Consider the following 13,711-nt stretch of genomic DNA (forward strand, 5'->3'; position numbering starts at 1 on the left):
TCTCTGAAGAATTCCACTAACAGTTGTTGGGCAAATGCTTCACATAATGCATATTATTACAAACTAACTGGATAGATGCTACCCCTGACTTAAGTTCAAGACCTATACGTTGTGGAAAACAGATTAAATGATTTTAAAAATACATTGAACAAATGACTCTTCCCTATTCTATCTTGCATATCCCACTCCACACCCTTAAGTCCCAAGGTTATTTAGTTCATTTTCCCAAAGTAATGATCAGAAAATGATTAAAAAAAAAAAAAGATAGTGATTTCACAAATATGGTATATTTTAATCGTTGAACAATACAATACACAAAGGAAATTAGAAAGAATATATTTAGATTAGCTTCGGAATTATTTTGTTGTTATTTTCTAATATGAGTGCTGCAAATTTCTGGAAATTCCCCCCAGGAGTAGGAAAGGAAACACTTTTTGGTTAATTTCCATTTGTTAATATATGTACATCAGGTGGGAACAATCGTCCCCAGAATTATTTCTTAATGAACAATGAGTGCTTTTTTGTTTTTCTTTTTGTACAATTAATTTGAACCTGGAATCTCTGGATTTTTCTATTCCTGAAAGTTAATGTTTAACAAACGTTTGAAAGTATTTTATGTTTATAAGAATATCTTCCATTCATTTTGCCTATGACACTTTTACATTGTCAAAGTACTTTTACTTATTTTATTCATTTTACCCAGAAAATAATGTTATCCTTCTTGAGCTACAATGTTCATAGAAAAATACAGGGGAAAACAATGCAACAACTTTCACTTGTAATCAGTTATCAGGTATAGTCATCACCAGTGCTACGGATGTAAGCCCTGTTCCATGTTTTAATTCCTTGCTTAAACCAAACCTGTTGCTGTCGAGTCAATTCTGACTCATGGCAACCCTATAGGACAGAGTAGTACTGCCTCATAAGGTTTCCAAGGAGAGGCTGTTGGATTCGAACTGCCAGTCCTTTGGTTAGCAGCTGAGTTCTTCACATCCCTTGCTTATGTGATCAAAATCACCACGTTTCACTGAGTTTCAGTAAGTTCAATTGCTCTAATAAAATGACATTCCTTCTTGAGTTGTGAAATAGAGGCATATTAATAGGATGAAGAACGTGAATATTTTAAAGTAATTTTTTTTTATTTAAATTACTTTTGTAAAAGTAAGACAAGAAATTGATACCTTTGAATTATAGTATTGGCAAAGAATTTTGAATATGCCATGGCTGACCAAAAGAACAAACAAATCTGTCTTGGAAGAAGTACAGCCAGAATGCTCCTTGGAAACTAGATTGATGAGGCTTCAACTCGAACACTTTGGACATGTTGTCAGGAGGGACCAGTCCCTGGAGAAGGATATCATGCTTGGTATAGTAGGGGGTCAAGGAAAAACAGGAAGACTCTAAATGAGATGAATTGACATAGTGGCTGCATCAGGGGGGTCAAGCATAACAACGATCATGAGGGTGGCACAGGACCAGGCCATGTTTCGTTCTGTTTTACATAGGGTCACTTGAGTGAGAACCAACCTGATGGTACATAACAACAAGACAAGAATGACTAAACTTGAATACAGAAAAATACATTATTAATCAGAGAACCTACATAAAATAGAAAATCTTCAATGAACTTTTCATTTTTGTTTTTTTAATTTATCAGCAGTTAGTGTTTGGAATGATACTGTCCTAGCAACAATTATTTTCTTAAGACATTTTTGAAATACTTAACTGCAGTTGTTTATCCATTTTGAACTTTGATATATCTCACCATGGAAATTCTGACTTGATTTTCAAAAGCATGTTTGCATTACAAGAGATTCTTAAACGGTATTAAGTAGATCCTGGGCTCCTCTTTGAGGATTTTAAAGATATATTTTCCCCTTAACATTTTTTTAGCCTGTGTACCTGACAAAGTAATGGACACATGATCTGCTAGAGATTGTATTTGTTAGTTAAGAAATAACTGATTTTTTATAAATTTGCGAGATTTTTTTTTTTTTTTTTTTTTACTCTTACCTACCCTCTCTCTGGAAATCCTGGTGGTGTGGGGGTTAAGAGTTACTACTGCTAACCAAAAGGTCAGCAGTTCAAACCCACCAGGCACCCCTTGGAAACTCAATGGGGCAGTTCTACTCTGTCCTACAGGATTGCTGAGTCAGAAGCAACTTGAGGGCAATGTGTTTGGTTTTTTTTTTTTTTACCCTCTCTCTAGCATATGTTTTCAACTTGGCAGCACTCAAAGCCTTGTGCAGTCCAAAAGCACCAACAACACTGGGTAGATTGAAATTATTCATTCGAAACACAACATCACATGCCTATCGTTAATAGCCCTGCATTTTGATGATTTTTCCCCCAAACTTGTATTTCACTAAAACCTCCCTAGTATTTCAAGCAGAAATCTTTACAGGGAAAGACTCACATACCGGAAGGGTACTTGTGGTTGAAAAACTTGGCAGCTGTATTCTCTAGCCTATGAGGGCGGAACAAACATTAGCGCATTTTATTCCTCTAAATTAAGTGGTGGAGACTAAAGAGGGTAAGTAGGTGAGAGAGTCCAGGGAATCAAACAGCCTGGAATGAAGGAATATACCTGAAAGCACCTTATTTTATCTTGTATGTATTTGAATGACGTAGTTCAATGAACTTCATATAAACAAAAGTACCTTATAGTTCGATAGTTTCTTGATCAATTAACACGAATTAACAGAAAAAAGGCAGATAATTCTCATCATATATTGTCATGTAGAAAAATAAAGCATGGAGATAAATATTACTGTCAGTTCCGGGATTAGAAGAGAATTTTTCTGCACAATTCAGTAATTTTCCTCAATTAATGAAGAAAAAGATGTGTGTGTACACATGTATCAAAAAAGCTGCTTTCTGTTCTCAAATCTTTGTTAGAAATATTCTCTAAGTCTATCTAAATAAATATCTAAACTATTGTCTTTAATTTTAGTAGTGTGTAGCTCACTAACATGTCTCTGAGTTTCCTGTTGCTTCTTGCCGGCTTTTGTTGAGTTCTTAATTCATGTATTTGACTAATACATATTTACAAAGCCTGTCTTAAACTTTTCTCTTCTTTCTTTCTTTTTTTTTTTTTTAACCCCAGTAGAATCTTTTGGTATACTGTCCTTTCTGCAAAGTGGAGTTTTACTCTAGAATTTCACAGGAAATTTTTAGTCCAACTCTACAATGAAAATTATGCAAATCCTCAAGGAGCATCTAATCAATCAGGGCGGTGTGAGAGGAATGCAGCTGATGGCTGAATTAGCTTCTATTGGAATGTATTCATGTGTAACATCCCACTGTCTGGATGACATCACAACAGCTCCTGGTCCTTGAAAGTCTTGAGGATGATTAGCTGAAGGAATTGGCTGTTTCTGCCAATCATAATCCGGCAAAGCTGCCTTCATAGTTCTGGAGATATGTGAGAGAGAGGGAGGGAGGGAAAGACTGACTACAGCTAAACAAGAGCCACAGCAGCAGTAGCAACAGCAGAGCAGGAGCAGCTGGTATTCCGGTGATTAAATAGTTCTCATAGCCTTTTGGCTGTACTCGGTCTGCTCCCTGGTGTAATTCTCGTGTCCAAGAAGGAAGCTGCATTTTAACGGTGTGCTGAACAGAGGTTTGAATCATTCCAGCTGGCTGCTTGTTTTGAAAAGGACAATGTGTGTATAAATAAAAAGCGACTCTGCTGGAAGAGTTCAGATACTAGGACTGGAGCTAAAGAGTGCTCACGGAATATTGTTGAGGCAGATTGTATGAACTGAAAGCTCCTTCTAATTAACCTGGAGCCAAGTGAATCCGAATACTGGATATCTCATTTTCTAACTCGGGATAAATTCAAGTTAGGAAAAGAAAAAAATATATATTGAAACGCTTCTCTAGGTAAGTTACTGCTTAATTTGCTGGAACCGAGGTGTGCACAATAAATGGATATATGTTGTTTAGCTATGTAAACAAGTCGAACACAATAAAGTTTTATTTGTGGAAAGATTTATGTAGAAGCAGATGATATTTTTAAACCAAAATGCAGTCTCCCTTTTCAGCATGTGTGTGTTTACCTGTCATTGCGCTTTGTTGAAGTTATGTTTGCACTATAAATAGAAAAGACAGTCTTGTTTAAAAAACAGAAAGAATTTGAGATATTTTTAATAGTTGTCAAAACATCTGAGCAAAAAAACACCTCGTTTGATAACAATGTTAGCCTTTTCATATCGGAATCTCCAATTCTACAAACTTAGCCTCCAATACAAGCTGTGGCATTGCAAATGTTTCCCGGAGAAGAGTTACTTATAACATGGCATTTAAATTACCCGAGGAACTCCTCTGCTTGGGACCTGAGATTTATAGACATGCTCTGTTCTAAGGGTCTGCTTTAGAGAAACATCTGTCACAGACATTTGAAATTGTGTGATACAGTCATAAATTGCTTATAAGGAAATAAATGCTTATCTCGTAGCTCCTATTAGGAAGAAAAATTCTTAGAACAATATACGTCTTATGCCAGAAGCATAGATTCCCAGTGGGACAAACACAGCTTTTTTTGGTATACCTGTAAAGCAAGGCTCAAACCCCTTACGCACAAAATGAGTTGGCAAGAAAGAAATATTATTTAAATATGATTTTACTCATCCCTTCCAATATCTCTATTAGAGCAAGCTAAATAAAACTGTACTCTTAAACTTGTATTTTCCTTTTATGTATCCCAGTTAACAAAATAGTGCAGGTTTCATAGTGTTTTCAAGGGGTAATGTGTTTTGTTGGTGACGATAGGTTATACTGTGAGTCCTAATATAAGTCAAAAAAGTTTCAGTAGCTTATACACTATCATGTCATCTTCAAACTCATCTTCACTTGCTTTCAAGGTGCCTTCTATCAGAATACTTTTCGTGAGCCCAAAGGTCATAAAAATGTTTTAAAGTAAATGGTATACAAAGATATGGAAGTGTTTGATTAGCTCTTAGAGCAATTTTGAGTTCTCCACTTTCTCACCAACTTAGTGGGTAATAGCCTGTGAGTTTCCTGCCACAAAAGGAAATTGGTAAAGACTGTGGTTACTGCAATTGATTCATTTTTCCCCCCAAACTAAGAGACAGTGATTTTCCCAATAAATGCTAAAAAGTTGCTTTTTCATATAAAAGAATAATTTCAATTTCTTCTTTTAAGAGTATGCCAGTTAACTAAGTCCAGATGTCAAGTAGATGCCACATTGGTAAGGTATTTTTTGTGAAGTCAGTGTATATACAGAATATAAAAGCTACTGACTACAATAGTCTAAGTCTTCAACTAGAATTGATAAAAGAATTGAATAATAAGCTAAATTAAATATACTTGCAATTTACATTTCCTCAATATACAAATGGAAATTTCATACCTGCTATGATTGTTATGATTGTTAACATATTTAGTATGAAATCCTGTGAGTATTTGCCTTATAATGATCAATTTCACACAGCACTTACATTGATAGAAGTCTCACAATAAGCTAATGGGGCAGACTTTTTGGAAATTGAACTATGGAGAATAGCCTTTTTAAAATCTATCTTAATGGCAATCGGTCACCACTATGATCGATGCTTGGAAATCCCTTTTAAAAATGTAATATGTATGACTTATTCCTATAACATGAATATAACCTTAAAAGAGAACTATAGATACAATTTAGAAACTCAGGCATTATTCTTAATAAAAGAAAGGTGAAACATTGTGAGAATATTAGTATTTATTTTCCTTTTAATAAAATTGCAAACATATACAGATAACATTTTGTGTTCTGCCAGTTGGAGTTATTATCTGAGAAATGTGCCCTTTTACATGTTTTCCCTTAAACACCAAAAGATGTAAAATGTGTCTTATATATAAATATGTAAAGTCACAATGTCAATTTTCTGTATATTATAAATATTTTAATTTTCATCTGAGTATTATTAACTTTTATCCATCATTTCTTATCCTCACCCAAAAGGCATTCTGTAATGGTATTTAAAATAAATTCAGCTTCTTAATTCAATCTCAACATTAACACTACTCCTTAAAGATGCTAAATAAATGTTTCTAACCCAGCAAAATATTTGTCCCCAATAGGTTTAATGTTTACATGCTCCACTTGCACATTCTGGTTCAGTGGGAAAGGTGCCACTGAGATTCAAACCCAAAAATGAAACTTTCTGTGTTTCACTTAGTAGCAACTACTCAGAAAGAAGAACAGAGAAGTGTTTAGCATACTGTGTTCAAAGTGGAAGATTCTGGCTGGTGCCACCTCCCCAGATTTGGGAAGCAGCTGGAGAAACTTATAAAATAAAGCTAGGATATCATCCTTGGCTGGAAGCCAGAATTGAGAAGCTGTGCACCCAGAAGGCTAATTCTTTCTGGGCTGAAATTCATTGATAATGCATTATGTTTGAAGTCTAACCTGAAGTGCTACTTTTTCCTCCAGCAAAGGCTGTGGGATATTTAAAGGAATTTATTCTCTAGACAGAGATAAATTCTAAAGTAACAAAATTGCTTCTTTATTAAATGTTACTCTAATAAAAAAATATATATATATATATATAAAACAAGCCTAGCAGAAACTCCTATAAAATTCAGTATATAGTGAGGAGCAGAAGAATAAATAAAGGTAAGATGCATCGTCTAACCATCATCTTGGAGATGGCATAAAGATCAGAAATGCCAGGCATGGATACTTGCCAAAAGAAAGAAATATGAAGGTTTAATTAAAGTAAATGGCCTAGTAAGATTCGTAGTTGGAACAGAAATACTAAACACTGTTTGTAGTATATAATTTTTGAAGCTAGACAACAGAAGAGAATGTAAATTGTCAGCTATTATGTATTCCAAATAACTAGGAAAAAGAGAAACTATGCTGTCTGTTGGTTTATTTTAAGCTGATGAAGTGAGAGAAATGGTTCAGGTGTCAGACCCAATGCTCCTGCCTTCAGCCACCATGGAATAACATTTAGCCATCCTTTTCTTTAACACTCAGGAAACTTTCAGCTATGCTGTTAGAGAGAGTGTTAAGTGCACTCTTTTTTTAGTTATTTTCAGCAAACTTCAAAAGTTAGAGGTGTCAGTTATAATGTAGAACTCTAAACATACAGTCCTATTTCTGTGCTTTCTTCATCTGTTTTCTAAGGAAGGCTATCACCTTCCAGAGTTGGCAAATCTGAAATTTCTTTTAGAAATAATACTGAATTGATAACAGATTTCCCCCAAACCCAGAATAATCTGAAAATGCATTACAAACTCAGATATGACTATGGGTATTTCAGGAGAAACAGAGTCAGAAAAATGGGAAGAGTAACTCGTCTCCATTCCTACTGGTGAAAATGTTTGCTGGTTTAACTTGATGTATTTATTTCATTGCCTTCTTGCAATTTCTTTACATATGTGAGTGTCCAGATAATTTAGGCCATGAAAAAGGCTATAGCAAAACAACCTGTATATGATCAACGAAATAATGGCTTTTCAAGTGACTCATTAAGGTAAATATATACCTCAGAAATATTTTTATCAAGAGAAAAACTTTACATGCTTCATTAAAACTAAGTGAACAATTATGATTAATTAATTGAAGCAAAGAAGTACCTGAGAATAAGCCAACCATAATTAAACCCATTGCCATCGACTCATAGCGAGTCTATGGGACAGAGTAGAACTGTCCCATAGGGTTTCCAAGGGTGTAATCTTTATGGAAGCAGACTGCCACACCTATCTCCCCTTAGCGGCTGGTGAGTTCAAACCACCAAGCTATTGGTTAACAGCTGAGAGCTTAACCACTACACCACCAGAGGACCTTCTGAAAATAAAACAAATGGTTAACAGACACTATGTTTGAATGCTTCAGAGCATATTTTGATATTTTACTCAGGGTATTTGGAAAATAAAAATGATTACTCTATTAAGATGTAGAACTGAGATTTCTGTACCAAACAGAAATTGTCATTTCTTAGACTTTACTGTTTTAAATATTTGAAGAGCTTAATAAAGAGACCAAGTTTTTAGCAGGCTAACACATACACATACACCCACAGTTCCTTTTTTTTTTTTTTTTTAATAAAAAGACTTTCCCATTTTTAATACTCTACTATCTGTTGAACTTGTGCTGTGATTTACCTAAAACATTTGACCTCTTCATTAAAAGTCTTAAATGGGATATATCTTCAACCTCGTGGAAAGTTGAGAGTATGCTGGCCAGGTTCAGTATGTTCAAGCAACAAGATAATGTCCAATTGCTCCATTAATCTCTCGTTATTTCCTCCTTTTTTTTCTTCTCTTTCGAACTATCTTTTTCCTTCTCCTGTCCCTTACTTTCCCATTCTCTCTTTTCCCTTCCTTTTCCTTCAGTTCCTACCTCAATCCTTTCTTTTTTCCCTCCCTCTCTCCTTCCTTCCTCAATCCATCCGTCTTTTCTTCCTTCCTTCTTCCCTCCCTCCTTCCCTTCCTTCCTCATTTCTTCCCTCTTTATTCTTCCTTCCCTCCTTCCTATTGTGTCTTTATTTTTGCCACTTCAATTTAACCCGTCTTTTGCTCAGGTGGGGAGCAAACAACTCATGCCTAGTGTATAGCAACGATTATTAATCTAATGGCTAGATTTGAACAGAGGATTTCAGTGTGGAAAAACTACATAGGAAAAGTAGGTAAAGGACACTAAACAACAAAAGAAAGTTAAGAGGGGGATAGGGAGTGGAAATTCATTCATATCAACTTTAAAATATTGGCCATTCTCCCACCTATGAATTTCCATTTCATTTACTGAATTTTTAAGTGGGGTCCTTTAATCCCTTCCCATATACTTCTTTCATTGTCAGTTACATCATATACATGGGGAAAATGCCTCTTGATGGTAAAAATAATAATAATAAAATGTAAATAACCATTATACTAGTGTCACCCATAAATCATTTTTATATTTAGTAGTTTAAACATAGTAACTTTCATATGCAGCCAGAGGTTGACTACCATGCTAATGGAAAAAAAGAGATAAGGAAAGGCTCTTTTGCACATTAAGATGCTTTGGCTTGACATCATTCTTCCATCAGAAACTCAATTCTAGGCTGCTGAGCCACAGAATTTGTCATCTTTCATCAGAGATCTCAAAAGTGTTCCCTTCGATGTACCGCATGGTCTTTCACGCCTACATAAGAATCATTTAAACCTCAGAAATAAATCTAGCAACACTAACATTTAATACAAGAGAAGGGAACAGATGCAGAGATGCATGTGCTCCCGTGTGAGCATATAAAAGTCCTAATTCTATTCATTAATCTAAAGTGCAAGTGAATAATTAGAATCTGAAGTCAAATTTCAGTTGTTTCTCCACCCAGTTTTCCGCTAACAGTTATATTAATCCAATTGAAATTTCACATCCTATAATAAGTAAAATACAGGCAGTCATTGCAAGATTGCACATTAATTCATTGAAGATAGTATGGTTCCTGACATCTCAGTTTAGGAAGCTGCTTTCTTTGCAATAGAACATTTTCTTTACAACCACAAAAACTGTGCACGAATTGGTCAATGCAAGTTGAAATCAATTTAGTTCTTAAGGCACCCTTTTTCTTTATCTGGACGTATTTCAAATAAGCACTTTAAACACAGAAAAAAAATTTTTTTTTTTCTCAGCAATGTTCATAATGTTAGTGGTAATAAACATTATTATTTTTATTACATGTCAGACATTGTTTAAGGCATTAGGATGAGCACAACAACTTGCAGGAGTCTTATATTCTGGTGGGAGAAAACAGACAGTAAACAAATAAAGGCTTTATGACAGAGCCTAAAAGTATTACGAAGATGAATAAATCATGGAAGTGGATTAAAGAGTACTAGTGAAAGTTTTAGGAGTGGTCAGGAAATACATTTCTGATAAATCAACACTTAGAAAATCTATTTAAACTTTACATGTCATGATAAGCAGCTTTATGACTTCATCTGGTAGAAAAATGTGACTCGCAGTAGCAATATCTAACAATACACAAGTTGACGATCTGAATTTTCACTCTGCGTTTTGATTATTCTCCTCAGTCCTGTGAACTGGTTTGGTAGGGTTTAGACTATGGCACACTGGTTAGCATTACTTTCTCTGGGAAGGAGAAAGATCAACCAGTTTTAGAAAATGTCTTTTACTTGTACTTTTTATAGTTTTAAAATATGTAAAAAGTAGTATGTAAGTAAATCATCTCAGGTTATTGTATTTTTTTCTGTATCCTGAAAGTCAATGTTATCACTGAGGCTAAGTGGCAGAAGAGATGGTCCCCGTATCTCATTCACATGAATTGTTAGGTTTAATAAACAATATTAAAAAAAAAAAAAAAGGAAATCATTAAGTTGTCTGGAACAGTGGACTTAAAACATAATGGAATTATAAGGAAATAAATGTAATTCTTGAATTTATTGTTTTTTAAATCTTACTGATTATAAAAGTACTTCAATGTCAACATGAACCATAAGCATGATAAGGATGATGTTGTTAGTTGCCACAGAGTTGGTTTTCACTCATAGCAACCGTATGTATAACAGAACAAAACATCCATTGTTGTCGCTATTGTGTCAATCCATTTCACTGAAGGTTTCCCCCATTTTTGTCGACCCTGTAATTTACCAAACATGATGCCCTTTTCTAGCTATTTGTCTTTCCTGATGACATGTCCAAAGTAGGTAAGTTGATGAAGTCTCAACATCTTCTCATCTAGGAAGCAATCTGTTTGTATTTCTTGTACCCCCATTTGTCAGTTTGTTGCCCTTTGGTGACTTCTGTGTTGCTATGATGCTGGAAGCTGTGCCGCTGATATTTCTAATACCAGCAGGGTCCCGTGGTGAACAGGTTTCAGCAAAGATTCCAGACTAAGACACACTACTAAGAAAGGTCTAGCAACCTACTTCTGAAAATTAGCTAAGAATTACAATGGAATATGATAAGGATCATACAGCTAACACAAAAATAGAATCATAGTGTGAGCGTCAAAGAAACAGTGATCAGTGATGCTACTTAGCAAAGATCTGACACCATTTGTACTGTTCGCCAGTCTTGCGTTAATCCCTCACATTAAGAGCAGCCTTCTCTGACCCTCCTTTCTCCCCAGGGTGGACGAGGTGGCGGTGCTAGACCCTCTCACAGTTGTATCATGGTATATACTACCTTGTGGTGTAATTATTGCATGTGTACGAGTGCCCCAATTAAACCAAAAACTCTTTGACAGCAGGAGTGCTTACAAAGTGCTTGACCAATGGTAGGCAGTCAGTAAGGGTTTGAGTAATGAAAAATGCAAGGTGACATCAGGAAGAATGTAGTATGAGCAAAAGTGGAAGAAATAATGATATTTAAAAGAAAAAAAAAGACTACGGAGGAACAGGATAGTTTATATATCAGAGGATTTTTTTTTTCTTTTACTGAAAAGGGAATTAGTTTTATATTATGTGACATGAGCAAACTATAAAGTGAAAAATATTAGCAGATTGACTCTATGTACTAGCAGGAGAAAAAAAAATTTAAAAAAACCTTGGCAAAAGTCAGTGAGATTCCAGTTAATCAAAACATTTAAGGCTGATTGGAGTGCTACTTGTCCAGAAGGGTTGTGTGCACGGAATTTCTGTCTTGAGTAGGAGCTAGCTGGGGTCCACCAAGGTCTCTTGTGTTTTTCACTGTGTGACTTTAGGGCATGTGGATAAAGGCTTTAGAGGGACCGCTCTGCCCGCCTAAAACCCTACTCTAGCAGTTGTTTAGAACATCGGCCAACAAAATTCAAGTAAACAACAATTTGGTAAGATTATGTAGCAAGAATATATTAATCAGGATGTGCTCTAGAAGATAAAAGCAAATTTTACCTAAAAAGACCATTTCATAAGGTGTACCATTTCTAAGAGTAAATAAAATGATAAATTTCTCAAGGAAGTAAAGAATTTTTTTAAATAAATAAATATATTGACTTTACTACTGCTTTGAGCCTGTCCAAGAATGAAAATATCTACAGATTAGATACATGAATAATAATAGATGTTTCTGGCTTCTATTAGCTTCTAAATGTTAAGGAGTATAGAGAATATTTGGAATAATTGTGAAGTGTAAACCCTGTGAAAGAAGAGCTCCGTCATGGAAACAGGCACGGCTTGGTTTAAAGATGAAATGGTATTGTGATGGAAGCCCTGGTGGCCTAGTGGTTAAGAGCTACAGCTGCTAACCAAAAGGTTGGCAGCTCAAATCTACCAGGTGCTCCTTGGAAACACTGTGGGGCAGCTCTACCCTGTCCTGTAGGGTCGCTATGAGTCAGAATAGACTCGAAGGCAATGGGTTTGGTATTGTGATATAGTAGAAGGCATGTGGATAATGTTGGATTCCTCCAAACTTAGGTTCAAATTCTAGCTTTGTCCTTACTTGTGATATAAACTTGAACAAGCTAATTAACCCTTCTGGGCCTCGGAATCATGATTTTCAAACTGGGGTGGTAATACCTATTTCATAGAATTGCAGGAAGACTAAATGTGACACTAAATATAAAGTTCCCAGTATAAAGTTGGAAACATGAGAGGTGTTAAATTAATGGAATTAAGTTCTGATTACATGCATCAGTACTCTGACCTTGGCCTGCAACATAGCATTTTATACCAATTTAGAGTAGCTTTTTCTGAGTGATGAGTATTGACTGTTTCCAGTTCCCTTCACTTGGAGGTAATGATCTGAAACACCTTTTTGCACTGTCTGTACTGTATTTTTGATCATATATATTTGAATATAAGTAACATTAAATCTAATATAAAGGATCAAATCTCATTGATCAGCATTTTAATCTGACTCATCACAGTTTTGAAAATTAATTCACACTCAAAAATCTGAAGGAAAGCAGACCATAAACCAGAGGAGAAAACTGCCAGAAAAAGGTACAACGTAGTTTATCTTGATTTTCTGTCATGTTGAGGTAAGGAGCAAAAAGGGACTGGGAGAAGGCAAAAAGGCAAAACTTCAGACACAGGAGCTGGATAGAACAAAAAAAAAGGCAAATGCTTTTAGTTTGCTTTTTTTTTTTTCCAGTAAGAAATTAATATTTATTTTCATGTGGTATCTTTATATTGCTGTATTGCCTAGAATTATTACAAAAGTTACTTATGAATACTTTAAAACGATATCAGGCACTATACCAAAGTAATTCACTTTGTAAACCTATTTGGTAGAAAATACTGGAAGTTTACAAAATATAATACGTTTTGTTAATCTTCAGCATATATTTGAGGGAAAAACATATAGGAGGAACGAAAGAATTCTTGCTTTATATGTGGAAACCATGAAGCTAATAAATACATTGCTGCTGCATAATTTTACTGAGTTGTTTACTTGAATTTTGTTGACCAGCCTTCTAAACAATTGCTAGAGCTGGGTTTAAGGAAGGTAGAGAGGTCCACACACTTTAAAGTCACACAGTGATGGCCCCCATTTATCCCCACCAAGGCAGAGGTTCCTTCACAGAAGCCTTCTAAACAACGGATTGAGCTGTTCTTTGTTACTAATGCTGACCCAGACTGAGACTAGAAAGACATAACTTATATCATAAATTCTGCTACATATATTCCAGCATATTTTAAATTATTCTCATGGTTTCCATGTAAAGCAAGGCTGCTTTCATTCCTCCTATTCCTTTTTCCCAAAGATACTTTGAGATCAATAAAATATTTTACATTTCATAATCACCCAGTATTTTCTATCAAATGGGCTTGATGA

The 13,711-nt window shown here is 35.1% G+C and overlaps 1 protein-coding gene across 1 annotated transcript in view; it reads left to right on the forward strand.

Annotated features, from left to right (window-relative positions):
• The first annotated feature begins 3,455 nt into the window (after positions 1–3,455).
• The window catches only part of LOC126076838 (bifunctional heparan sulfate N-deacetylase/N-sulfotransferase 4), a 327,672-nt gene continuing 317,416 nt past the window's right edge, over positions 3,456–13,711 (forward strand). Inside the window, exon 1 of the mRNA XM_049885462.1 lies at positions 3,456–3,885. The gene's annotated coding sequence lies outside the window, so the exon portion shown is untranslated. The remainder of the gene's footprint in view (positions 3,886–13,711) is intronic.

The sequence above is a fragment of the Elephas maximus genome, chromosome 5, assembly GCF_024166365.1.
Source record: "Elephas maximus indicus isolate mEleMax1 chromosome 5, mEleMax1 primary haplotype, whole genome shotgun sequence".
Classification (NCBI taxonomy): Eukaryota; Metazoa; Chordata; class Mammalia; order Proboscidea; family Elephantidae; genus Elephas; species Elephas maximus.